The sequence below is a fragment of the Salmo salar genome, chromosome 16 (genome assembly GCF_965601325.2).
Source record: "Salmo salar chromosome 16, fSalSal1, whole genome shotgun sequence".
NCBI classification, from domain to species: domain Eukaryota; kingdom Metazoa; phylum Chordata; class Actinopteri; order Salmoniformes; family Salmonidae; genus Salmo; species Salmo salar.
In genome coordinates, this window is record NC_138306.1 from 46,095,760 (window position 1) to 46,109,219 (window position 13,460).

Genomic DNA, 13,460 nt, shown 5'->3' on the forward strand with positions numbered 1-13,460 from the left:
AACAAATCAAAATATATTTTAGATTCTTCACTGTAGCCACCCTTTGCTTTGATGACAGCTTTGCACACTCTTGGCATTCTCTCAACCAGCTTCAATGAGGAATGCTTTTCCAACAGTCTTGAAGGAGTTCCCACTTATGCTGAGCACTTGTTGGATGCTTTTCCTTCCCTCTGTGATCCAACTCATCCCAAACCATCTCAATTGGGTTGAGGTCGGGTGATTCTGGAGGCCAGGTCATCTGATGCAGCACTCCATCACTCTCCTTGGTCAAATAGCCCTTACACAGCTTGGAGGTGTGTTGGGTCATTGTCCTGTTGATAAACAAATGATAGTCCCACTGTCAAAATAATTTTCTATCCTAATGATAATAACTAACAATCAATACTCCTTGACTAATTCCCAAGGTTTGTAAGACAATGGGTTAATAATTAGGCAAGGACTCAGCTTTCTGCAAAAGGTTCGTACGGTTTATTCAGAGAATGTTCTCCAGTTCATACACAAAACATCTATTATATACCAGGCTCCTCATTTACGCACACACATTACACACTAACACTAAGGAGAGTTAATTGTTCTTCCCCAGAACTCTCAACACCGTAAATTCTTACCCAGCTGACAGTTTCAGTACTCTGAGATTAGGGAAACCTGGAGGGTTCAAGCTAGGTCAGGTCAACCACAGTTTAACAGTTCTCGATGTTTACTTAAACACAAAGACCTCCATTCCTCTCCTATCCTATTCAATCTCATGAGACTTATGCTTAAAACCCTTTAGTTACTAATTAATAATGGATTATTGATTCATTTACCTTTATTAGATAATTCTCTTATCCCCACTAAGCGCAAATCAGATGGGATGGCATATCGCTGCAGAATAAGTGTGCCTAAAATTCTAAATAAATCACATAGTGTCACCAGCAAAGCACCATCACACCTGCTCCTCCATCCTTCACGGTGGAAACCATTCACCTACTCTGTCTCACAAAGACACGGCGGTTGGAACCAAACCATCTCAAATGTGGACTCATCAGACAAAAGGACAGATTTCTACCGGTCTAATGTCCACTGCTCGTGTTTCTTGGCCCAACCAAGTCTCTTCTTATTGGTGTCCTTAGGTAGTGAAGCATTTATTTGGGCTGCAAACTGAGGTGCAGTTAACTCTAATGAACTCATCCTCTGCAGCAGAGGTAACTCTGGGTCTTCCTTTCCTGTGGCGGTCCTCATGAGAGTCAGTTTCATCCTAGCGCTTGATGGTTTTTGCGACTGCACTTGAAGAACCTTTCAAAGATCTTGAAATGTTCCGTATTGACTGACCTTCATGTCTTAAAGTAATGATGGACTGTCATTTCCAAATAATAGAAAAATAATAACACAAGGAATAAATGCACTTCGACATGTTTCAGTAATCTGTACCTGATCGAGAAAGCCCTCCTTGGATGCTATAAAAACTCTGCCATGTTTTGCAGTGAAAGGGTAGTTGTAAGGGTCAAACTATGTGGAGAGTTTTCCAAACGGGTCTGCACTGTCTTGGCCTCGGCGGATGGGTGGGAAGATGTGCTGCGTCTGAGAGGGAGACGACCATTCTGTTCAATACTCCAAGAATTATGGAGATACCGTTATCTTTGACTTGGAAGAGTATGTCTGCTGTGTTAAGATGCCATACCTTCACATGCAGAAGTGTTAAAGACATTTACATTTTAGTTATTTAGCAGACGCTCTTATCCAGAGCGACTTACAGTAGTGAATGCATACATTTCATAGATTTTTTTTAAATTTTTTTTTTTGTTATTTTTTTTTTTTTATTCCCATACTGGTCCCCCGTGGGAATCGAACCCACAACCCTGGCGTTACAAACACCATGCTCTACCAACTGAGCCACACGGGAACCCAACTACCCTTTAAAGGGCTGATGATAATAATTTGGGGAGTCCCGACTGTACGTATCAAAAAAAGCTAGAAACAGAATGATTGAAAAGGTGCATTTGAAGGAAAATTCATAATTAAAAAAATATATTTGATATAAGACAATTAACCCCTTCACATCCATGTCATACATGGCCTCCAGAGTGGGTAAAGACGAGGGCCCACTCCTCAGACACGTGGATGTGTGAGGTGGAAGACGAGGGGTTACTAGACACCGCCTCCAGGGTACAGTACAGCTGCCTGCCACTCAACAGGCTCCACCTCCTCAGAGTCCCGTCAGCAGCCAATGAGAGACAGTGATCACCACTGTCAATCACTCTCATTGATAGCACTTTAGCTGTAGAGCACACACACACACACACACACACACACACACACACACACACACACACACACACACACACACACACACACACACACACACACACACACAAATAAAAAGCAGAATTTGGATATGCCTCACAGCGATTCTGGCAAGGAGATTATTACACAATCAAATACCTTTCCTAAGAAATGAATGCATGCACACACATAGAGAGAAAGAATGAGCAGGAATAAGCAGAATTTGAATATGACTGACAGCGATTCTGGCAAGGAGATTATTACACAATCAAATATCTTTCCCTAGAAATGCATGCACGCACACACACACATAGAGAAAGAATGAGCAAGAATAAGCAGAATTTGAATATGCCTGACAGCGTACCCATACTAAATCCTAACCTTAACGATTGGAGAGGTGAAATACAGACTGAACTTAGATCATCCTATACTCCTGGGCTCATTTGCATTAAATAAGCGAATCCTACAGTACTGTGTACCAACCTTTCTGGAAACCAACGAGCGTTGTCTTTAGCGCTCCTCCTGGAGACTGGAGGAAGGTGCACTTGGGGATGAGGATGGGGTCGGGACAGCACAAGAGCCAGTCGTGACAGTGGTTGCAGAGTCGTCCTATCAGTGAAGGGTACATCTCAGCGAAAGAGTGGAGCCTGGCCAAGACCTCCATGTAGAAAAGGGAGGGGTCTTTGGAAAGGAAACATAGTATTAGAATGGAGTGAGATGGTTGGTGAGACAGTGTGAAGAGCAGGCTCTCCTGATATCATCCATCCAGCCCATCCATCCATCTACCCAGCTCATCCATCCTAAGTATAATGTCAATGTTTCTGATTCCAAGCCATAGAGGAATGTATTAGGCAGTCATATCCATCAATAACCAAATAATCTATCCTACAGCATGGCTTGTAAATATGTAAAATAGTGATCTACTTTATCAGAAACAGGACAGATTTAAACCCAACAGAACATTCAAACATGTGACACTTGACTAAGATGCCAGCCCCTGACCAAATAGAGACAGCCCCATCTCTCCATCTAGGAAGTCCAGGGTGGGCTTGAGGAGAATGAAAGTGTCTCGGATCAGTTGAGTTTGGGGACAGTCCATGAGTTCGGTGCAGAGGGTCAGGTCCACAATGACATTGGCCACCCCACAGGTCAGAGACTTACGGTACAGCCACTCACTACTGCCTGTGGGGCAAAAGAGTCTCAGCTTAAAGGTAGACTTTGTAATGACTTCATCATACACAGTAAGGGCATCAACAATTCAAACGGACATTCTTGACATTAGCCACTCCTTTAGCGAAACACAGGGGCTGAGGGGGCACCTGGAGAAGACAGGTGTATATTAATGATTCAACACCACACAAATATCCCATGGGAACATTTTCACTATGGAAACATGTCCGGTTAGCTTCATGCTAGTTTCAGTCCTTATTTACTGTGAGGTTCTGGCTGTGGGTGGCGTGAGACAATTGGTCGAACTGAACCACCAGTACAGAGCTTGCTCAGGAATGGCAGCAGGCAGGTGTGAGTGCATCTGCACGCACAGTGAGACGAAGACTTTTGGAGAATGGCCTGGTGTCAAGAAGGGAAGCAAAGAAACCACTTCTCTCCAGGAAAAACATCAGGGACAGACTGATATTCTGGAAAAGGTACTGGGATTGGACTGCTGAGGACTGGGGTAAAGTCATTTTCTCTGATGAATCCCCTTTCCGATTGTTTGGGGCATCCGTAAAAAAGCTTGTCCGGAGAAGACAAGGTGAGCGCTACCATCAGTCCTGTGTTATGCCAACAGTAAAGCATCCTGAGACCATTCATGTGTGGGGTTGCTTCTCAGCCAATGGAGTGGGCTCACTCACAATTTTGCCTAAGAACAATAAAAAAATGGTACCAACATATCCTCCAAGAGCAACTTCTCCCAACCATCCAGGAACAGTTTGGTGATGAACAATGCCCTTTTCCAGCATGATAGAGCACCTTGCCATAAGGCAAAAGTGATAACTAAGTGGCTCGGTCTTGTAACATGTTTAATGCTGTTGTATGAAGACTTTATTTTTTGTTTTTTACTGGTAATTTAAGCTTTTTGGTATTTGATATTTTGGGTCCATGGCCAGGAAACTCCCCAGACCTTAATTCCATTGAGTTCTTGTGGTCAATCCTCAAGAGGCGGGTGGACAAACAAAAACCCACAAATTCTGACAAACTCCAAGCATTGATTATGCAAGAATGGGCTGCCATCAGTCAGGATGTGGCCCAGAAGTTAATTGACAGCATGCAAGGTCTTGAAAAAAAAGGGTCAACACTGCAAATATTGACTCTTTGCATCAACTTCATGTAATTGTCAATAAAAGCCTTTGACACTTATGAAATGCTTGTAATTATACTTCAGTATTCCATAGTAACATCTGACAAAAATATCTAAAGACACTGAAGCAGCAAACTTTGGAAATTAATATTTGTGTCATTCTCAAAACTTTTGGCCACGACTGCACTGCTACTCACCTCAAACACTAAGCCCAGACTCTGACAAAAGGTTTGAAGTTCAGGATAGGCTTTGTCCAATAAGGCATTCCTTTCACTGCTCATATCTGCTAAACAACCAACCCGTCTACACTCACTTCAGGTCATAAAACACACTAGACTTGCAGGGTTACCTCAAAATTAACGCAAGGCTATTCACTGAAAGATGACAAATTAGGGATATGATTGTTTCAAAACAGATACGAAGGCTACTTTACTGATGAGATAACATCTGCCAGATTAGAAAGATCACATCTCTGATATATACGTCTTATGTGTTATAATGCCTGGCTGAGTCTGTTTTATAATGAAAATACTGAACCCATACATTTACATTTTAGTCATTTAGCAGACGCTCTTATCCAGAGCGACTTACAGTAGTGAATGCATACATTTCATACATTTTTTCCCCCGTACTGGTCCCCCGTGGGAATCGAACCCACAACGCTGGTGTTGCAAACACCATGCTCTAACAACTGAGTCACACGGGACCCCATACCATTTTGAAAATACTGAACACATACAGCATTATGAAAATACTGAACCCACACCATTATGAAAATACTGAACACATACACCATTATGAAAATACTGAACCCATACCATTATGAAAATACTGAACACACACCATTATGAAAATACTGAACCCATACCATTATGAAAATACACTTACCTGTAAATGTGGAGCTGATGAAGACTCGGACCACGTTGGACCTGAGCTCCAGTCCTTCAGTTGACTGACCTCTGAGCACCTCCATACTGAGTGCTCCTCTTGGTGATGCCGTGGTCCTCCCCACCTATCACTGTCCCAGACTAAAACCTTCCTCTCATCTCATAACACACACTGATTTCTCAGCTCCCAGAGGTAATCAGATATGCATTCTGACCAGACTTAGCTACTCTGACTGTAGGCATGTACTTATGTGATACCAGGCTGTATCACATCCGGCCGTGATTGGGAGTCGCATAGGGCAGCGCACAATTGGCCCAGTGTCATGTGGGTTTGGCCGGGGTAGGCCATCATTGTAAATAAGAATTTGTTCTTAACTGACCTGCCTAGTTAAATTAAAATTAAAAATAAATACTTGTTATACAGTTTTTAGATGACTACTATGGGGTGGCAGGTAGCCTAGTGGTTAGAGCATTGGGCCAGTAACCAAAAGGTTGCTGGATTGAATCCCTGAGCAGACAAGGTAAAAATCTGCTGTTATGCCCCTGAGCAAGCCAGTTTACCCACTGCTCCCCGGGCACAGAAGATGTGGATGTTGATTAAGGCTCCCTCGCACCTCTCTGATTCAGAGGGGTTGGGTTAAATGTGGAAGACACATTTCAGTTGTACAACTTTCCCAATCCAATTGCTTTATGTTGCAAACTAAAATTAGATGGAGTTACATAACTGAATGTTCCTCTCTTCCTTGAGGTAATTACTAATCTAACACTAGTAGGTGAAAGCCAAGATTTCTCTAAATATCTTTCCCCCGTCAGCTCAGTGATTGCATTAAGGGTGGGAGGAAGGATGCATTTTCAAAGGATTAGAACAGGGCCTGTTTACAAATGGTGCCTTCCTGGGACTGGAGGTCCCTTAGTGCAAGGAAAGGAGAGGAGGGAGTTGAATCAAATCAAAGTTTATTTGTCACGTGCGCCGAATACAACAGGTGTCGACCTTACAGTGAAATGCGGAATACAACAGGTGTCGACCTTACAGTGAAATGCTGAATACAACAGGTGTCGACCTTACAGTGAAATGCGGAATACAACAGGTGTCGACCTTACAGTGAAATGCTGAATACAACAGGTGTCGACCTTACAGTGAAATGCTGAATACAACAGGTGTCGACCTTACAGTGAAATGCTGAATACAACAGGTGTCGACCTTACAGTGAAATGCTTACTTACAGGCTCTAACCAACAGTGCAATTACTACGTTTTTTTTTTAAAGGAAAAAAAATAGAAGGTATTATGGGAACAATAGGTAAGTAAAAAAATAAATCCACTACCACCCGGCGACACCTATCAATTGAGATCCAGGACGGGCCCCCAGTCCAACAGGAGCTAAATGTCTTCAACTGATCAAGTAAGACCCTGACATCCGCTCACCTCAGTGTTCTCAATAAGGGGATAACATTTGTACCCACTGCATACATTGATGACTGATGTCCAGATAGATCTATTCAAGTTTTTCCGTAATCTGAGATTGCATGATTTCTTTGATAAGAGTGAAACTTACATGACTCCACTTGAAATGTCATCCTCAGTGAGATGTATACATAGGTCTACCACGCTAATCAATAGACTTACCTGTCCTACCGTGAGTCAAGGACCAGCTGAGGTACCTGAGAACTCTGAGAGAACAACATTTAGAGCAAAAAGTTAATTTGTACCTCCCCCAAACGCAATGCGTCCATAGAAACCTTCTGTAGGATTGTTGAAAATGATGTAGCTGACTTACTGAAAGACAAACAGAAACACAAATCCTATGATAACCTGAGTAGAGACGAGAGAATGGCTCTTAATAAGGACTTAATGTCAGATCCTTCGATTATCATAAAAAAATTTGACAAAGGAGGAAGAATTTGTATACAAAAGAAATGTGACTATGTGAATGAATATTGCTGACAACTATCTAAAGGTGACTTCTATCGTAAACTGAATTGTGACCCTACACTGGAATTCCAGCATAATACCTCATCCACAGTGGAAAGCTGTTTGGAATCAGGACAAATCACTAAAAAAGAAGTTGAATTTCTGTGTGTGAAATTTTCCAAGATACCAACTTTCTATACAGTCACTAAATTACACAAACAAGTGTCTCCTCCTCCAGGTAGACCGATTGTAGCAGCAATCGACTCTGTGACATTGAACATCTCTAAATGTATGGATTACCACATTAAACCGATGATTGAGAATCTCCCATCTTATGTCAAAGACACCAGTCACATGATCTCATTGATAGAGGGCTTAGGAAGGTTACCAGAGGGCACCCTGCTGGCCACTTTTAATGTGGAGAGCTTGCACACTAACATCCCACACACTGGAGGCTTGCAGGCGCTGCAAAACTTCCTTCAGCAGAGAGACTCCACCCTTGCTCCATCCAATGATTGCATCTTACAACTTACTGAACTGGTATTATCCCATAACTACTTTGTCTTTGAGTCAGACTCTTTCCTTCAAATTTGGGGTGTAGCCATCCCCTTTCCCCCCCCCCCCAAGTATGCAAACCTGTATGTGGGACAATTTGAAGAAGCACTCCTTTATAAAACAGAGACACATCGCCTACTTTCTAAAATACTTATATGGAAGAGATACATAGATGATGTCTTTGTGCTTGGGGAAGGAAGTCAGCAGGAATTAAATTAATTCCAAACTCTACTAAACGAGAGCTCTGAATACCTCAAATTCACCATGCAGACTGATGAGAGAAAAATAAACTACCTGGATTTATGGATTATCAAAGAGAATGATGCATTACACACAGACTTATACACAAAGCCCACAGATCGCAATACCTTGCTATGTGCTGATAGTATGCATCCCCTTCCCCTCAAGAATGGTCTACCATATAGCCAGTTATGCAAGATTAAACAAATCTGTGGCCACCAGTCAGATTGACAGCAATGCTAAAAAAATGACAGATAAATTCAAAATGAGAGGCTACAAGGACAAAACTCTTGATGTTGCAATGATGAAAATATCTCAAAAACCAAGAGAGGAATTACTAAAAACTCAACCAAAGAAAAAAAACAACGCAACCGTCTTTTGCACTAAGTACTACAAGGGTTCGGAGAAAATGAAAGCAATCCTGAAAAAGCACTGGCATATTCTGCAATCAGACAAAAAATTATAATAGTCGCACACCTCTTCAAGGAACCCCCACTGGTGGTCTAAAAGCGTGGTCGCAATATTCGAGATAGCTTGGTGAGATCTGACATGTCCCCTGAGCCCACTCCGACACCCTTGACACCTATCCCAAATGGGAACTACAAATGTGGCTCATGCGCAGTGCAATAGAACTATAAAAATGTCTTTCTTCAGACACCCACATACAGGTCGAAAGATCCCTGTTAGAGGTATCATCTCATGCAAGACCAAGGGAGTAATCTATCTCATCACCTGTTCATGTGGAAAAGCCTACGTAGGAAAAACGAAAAGACAATTAAAACAACGCATAGCTGAACACCGCAGCTCAATCAGCTGTAAGAACATTGACTATCCAGTAGCAGCTCACTTTGTTGAAGCTAACCATCCAATCTCCTCTCTCAAATACACAGGCATTGAGCATGTTGCTCTACCAAGGAGAGGAGGTAACATCAAGATCCTACTACTACAAAGGGAGGCTTACTGGATATCCTATCTAAAACATTGACCCCTAGTGGTCTGAATATTGACTTTGATCTCAGGCCCTTCTTATGAACAAATGTTTCCTTTATGAACAAGTCTTATAAATGTATATATTCGTTTAATAGCTTATTAGCGTACACCTAATATGTTCCCCCTGTTGATGATGCTCATTATACATTAAGGTTGAACCAAAAGATTACATGTAACAAATATGAAATGAAATACAAAATTATTATGCGAATGTCACGACTTCCGCCGAAGTCGGCTCCTCTCCTTGTTCGGGCGGCGTTCGGCGGTTGACGTCACCGGCTTTCTTGCCATCGCCGCTCCATTTTTCATGTATCCATTTGTTTTGTCTTGTTCCCTGCACACCTGGTTTTCATTCCCCAATCAATCTACATGTATTTATTCCTCTGTTCCCCATCATGTCTTTGTGAAAGGTTGTTTGTGTTACGTGTTTATTGTTGACGCGCCAGACTGGTTTGTTTTTTCCGCGGTATTTTTTCACGAAGATGTTTATTGTTAAACATAATTCTTGTGACTGTTTTGCGCGTTTTGCACTTTTGCCTCAATAAAGTGTGCGCCTGTTCACAAATCTCTGCTCTCCTGCACCTGACTTCGCTACCAGTACGCACACACCTGACAGAATCTTTCACCTACCATGGAGTCAGCAGGAGCAGGTACCCCGGTCAGAGTCGTCGAGGAGCGCATCCAGGAACACGAACAGAGACAGGAAGTTTCCAGCGCCTTGACCAGCGCAACCGGGGTTAACTCTACCCGTCCCCTCCGGATCCAGCTCCAGTGGGATGCGTCTCTCCCTTCCCAGGGAGTATGATGGGACGTCCGCACAGTGCCAGGGGTTCCTTTTACAACTGGACCTATACCTGGCCACTGTTCACCCAGCTCCCTTAGGAAGGGAGAGAGTATCCGCCCTCGTCTCATGCCTCTCGGGGAGAGCTCTGGAGTGGGCAAAAGCCGTGTGGGGAGAGGAAGACGCAGCGTTGGACCACTTCGAGGAACGACTCTTCCATTTGAGGCAGGGGACGAGGAGAGCACAGGATTTCGCGCTGGAGTTCCGGACCTTGACCGCCGGAGCAGGATGGAACCACAGGCCTCTCATCGACCACTATTGATGCAGCCTGCGTGAGGACGTCCGATGGGAGTTGGCCTGCAGGGATGCCACCATCACCTTTGACCAACTGGTGGATCTGTCCATCCGGTTGGATAACCTGCTGGTCATCCGTGGACGTCCTGAGGGGGCTCTGTCGGTTCCATCTCCCAGGACTCCCGCTCCGGTGCCCATGGAGTTGGGAGGGGCTGCGCATAGGGAGGCTGGAGAAGGGGCCTTCACGTGCACCATCTGTGGCCGCAGAGGGCACACTGCTAGTCGGTGCCGGGTTAGTCCTTCTGGGAGTCGAGGCAGCAGGCAGGGTACTCTGGCGTCACCCCAGGTGAGTCTGCACTACTCTCATCCAGAGTCCTCTGTTGTCCACCTGTTTGTACCTGTTTGTTTCTCTGAGTTCCCAGCATAAGGTGCTCGTCCATTCAGGTGCAGCTAGGAATTTTATCGACAGAGCGTTAGCTCTTAGTTTAGGGATCCCCATTCTTCCTGTGGATAGACCTTTCCCGGTTAACGCTCTGGACAGTCGACCATTAGGGTTCGAGCTAATCAGGGAAGCCACTATCTCCCTGGCCATGGAGACACAGGGAGGTCACGAGGAGAGAATCAGTCTCTTTCTCATTGACTCGCCTGCATTTCCCGTGGTACTTGGTCTTCCCTGGTTGGCTCGTCATAACCCCACCATTTCCTGGCAACAGAGGGCTCTCACGGGGTGGTCGCGAGAGTGCTCGGGGAGGTGTGTAGGGGTTTCCATTGGTGCTACCACAGTGGAAAGTCCAGACCAGGTCTCCACCGTGCGCATTCCCCCAAAATATGCCGATTTGGCTCTCGCCTTCTGTAAAAAGGCGACTCAATTACCACCCCATCGACGGGGGGATTGTGCGATAAATCTCCTGGTAGACGCTGCACTTCCCAGGAGTCACGTGTATCCCGTCGCAAGCAGAGACGGTGGCAATGGAGACAAATGTCTCCGAATCCTTGCGTCAGGGGTACATTCGGTCCTCCACTTCACCCGCCTCCTCGAGTTTCTTTTTGTGAAGAAGAAGGATGGAGGTCTGCGCCCGTGCATTAACTATAGAGGTCTCAATCAAATCACGGTGAGGTACAGTTACCTGCTACTTTTTATCGCCACGGCAATTGAGTCAATGCACGGGGTGCACTTCTTCACTGAACTGGATCTCAGGAGTGTGTACAATCGGGTGCGTATCCGGGAGGGAGACGAGTGGGAGACGGTGTTTAGTACCACCTCAGGGCATTATGAGTACCTCGTCATGCTGTACGGGTTGATGAATGCTCCATCAGTCTTCCAATCCTTCGTAGACGAGATTTTCAGTGACCTGCACGGGAAGGGTGTAGTGGTGTATATCGATGACATTCTGATATACTCCGCTACACGCACCGAGCATGTGTCCTTGGTGCGCAAGGTACTTGGACGACTGTTGGAGCATGACCTGTACGTCAAGGCTGAGAAATGCCTGTTCTTTCAGCAGGCCGTCTCCTTCCTAGGGTATCGCATTTCCACATCAGGGGTGGAGATGGAGAGTGACCGCATAGCAGCCATGCGTAATTGGCCGACTCCCACCACGGTAAAGGAGGTGCAGCACATTTTTAGGGTTTGCCAATTACCACCAGAGATTTATCCGGGGTTTTGGCCAGGTGGCTGCTCCCATTACCTCACTGCTGAAGGGGGGTCCTGTACGTCTGCAGTGGTCAGCTGAGGTGGACAGGGCTTTTGGGCACCTAAGAGCTCCGTTTACCTCGGCTCCCGTGCTGGCCCATCCGGATCCCTCTTTGGCATTCATAGTGGAGGTGGATGCGTCCGAGGCTGGGATCGGAGCCGTGCTCTCTCAGTGCTCGGGCACGCCACCGAAGCTCCGCCCCTGTGCTTTCTTCTCGAAGAAGCTCAGCCCGGCGGAGCGGAACTATGATGTGGGGGTTCCGGGAGCTGTTGGCTGTGGTTAAGCCTTTGAAGGCGTGGAGACATTGGCTTGAGGGGGCTAAACACCCTTTCCTCATCTGGACTGACCACCGCAACCTGGAGTACATCCGGGCAGCTAGGAGATGGAATCCTCGTCAGGCAAGGTGGGCCATGTTCTTTACCCGTTTTGTGTTTACCCTGTCCTACAGACCAGGTTCCCAGAATGTGAAGGCAGATGCACTGTCCCGGCTGTATGACACAGAGGAGCGGCCCATGGATCAGACTCCCATTCTCCCGGCCTCCTGCCTGGTAGCACCGGTCGTGTGGGAGCTGGATGCTGACATTGAGCAGGCGTTGCGTACAGAGCCCGCTCCACCCCAGTGTCCCGTTGGGCGTCAGTACGTTCCGTCTGCTGTCCGTGAGCAGTTGATCTATTGGGCCCACACATCACCCTCTGGTAATCCGAGGATCGGTCATACGGTGTGCTGTCCGGACGATGTGCTGTCTGACTGGGAAGTACTGGTGGACCACCTTGGCTCGGGACGTGAGGGTTTATGTTTTCTCCTGCTCGGTGTGCGCCCAGTGTAAGGCTCCTAGACACCTGCCCAGAGGTTAGCTACATCCCTTACCCGTTCCACAACGGCCTTGGTCACACCTGTTGGTGGATTTTCTAACGGATCTGCCTGCAGGGAGAAACTTTGTAGTGGGGCAGGGGAAAAAGAGGGAGAAGCATGAGGGATAGTTGCATTAGAAGGGGTGGGAGATGAGGAAATGTTGGACAGGCAAGGAGGCATGGCTGGAATCTGAGTATATTACAATGATTTATTTCAGCTTTTATTTATTTCATCACATTCCCAGTGGGTCAGAAGTTTACATGCACTCAATTACTTTTCGGTATCATTGCCTTTAAATTGTTTAACTTTGGTCAAACGTTTCAGGCAGCCTTCCACAATAAGTTGGGTGAATTTTGGCCCATTCCTCCTGACAGAGCTGGTGTAACTGAGTCAGGTTTGTAGGATCCTTGCTCGCAAGGATCTTTCAAGGCCTACCTTCAAACTCAGCGCCTCTTTGCTTGACATCATGGGAAAATCAGAAGAAATCAGCCAAGACCTCAGAAAATAAATTGTAGACCTCCACAAGTCTGGTTTATCCTTGGGAGCAATTTCCAAACACCTGAAGGTACCATGTTCATCTGTACAAACAATAGTATGCAAGTATAAACACCACGGGACCACGCAGCCATCATAGCGCTCAGGAAGGAGAAGCGTTCTGTCTCCTAGAGATGAAAGTACTTTGCTGCCAAAAGTG

At 45.5% G+C, this 13,460-nt stretch overlaps 1 non-coding gene across 1 annotated transcript; it reads right to left on the reverse strand.

The window, feature by feature from the left end:
- Positions 1-1,808: 1,808 nt before the first annotated feature.
- On the reverse strand, positions 1,809-1,885 carry trnat-ugu (transfer RNA threonine (anticodon UGU)). The gene has a single exon. It is a non-coding gene; the product is annotated as a tRNA-Thr (tRNA).
- Positions 1,886-13,460: the final 11,575 nt, after the last annotated feature.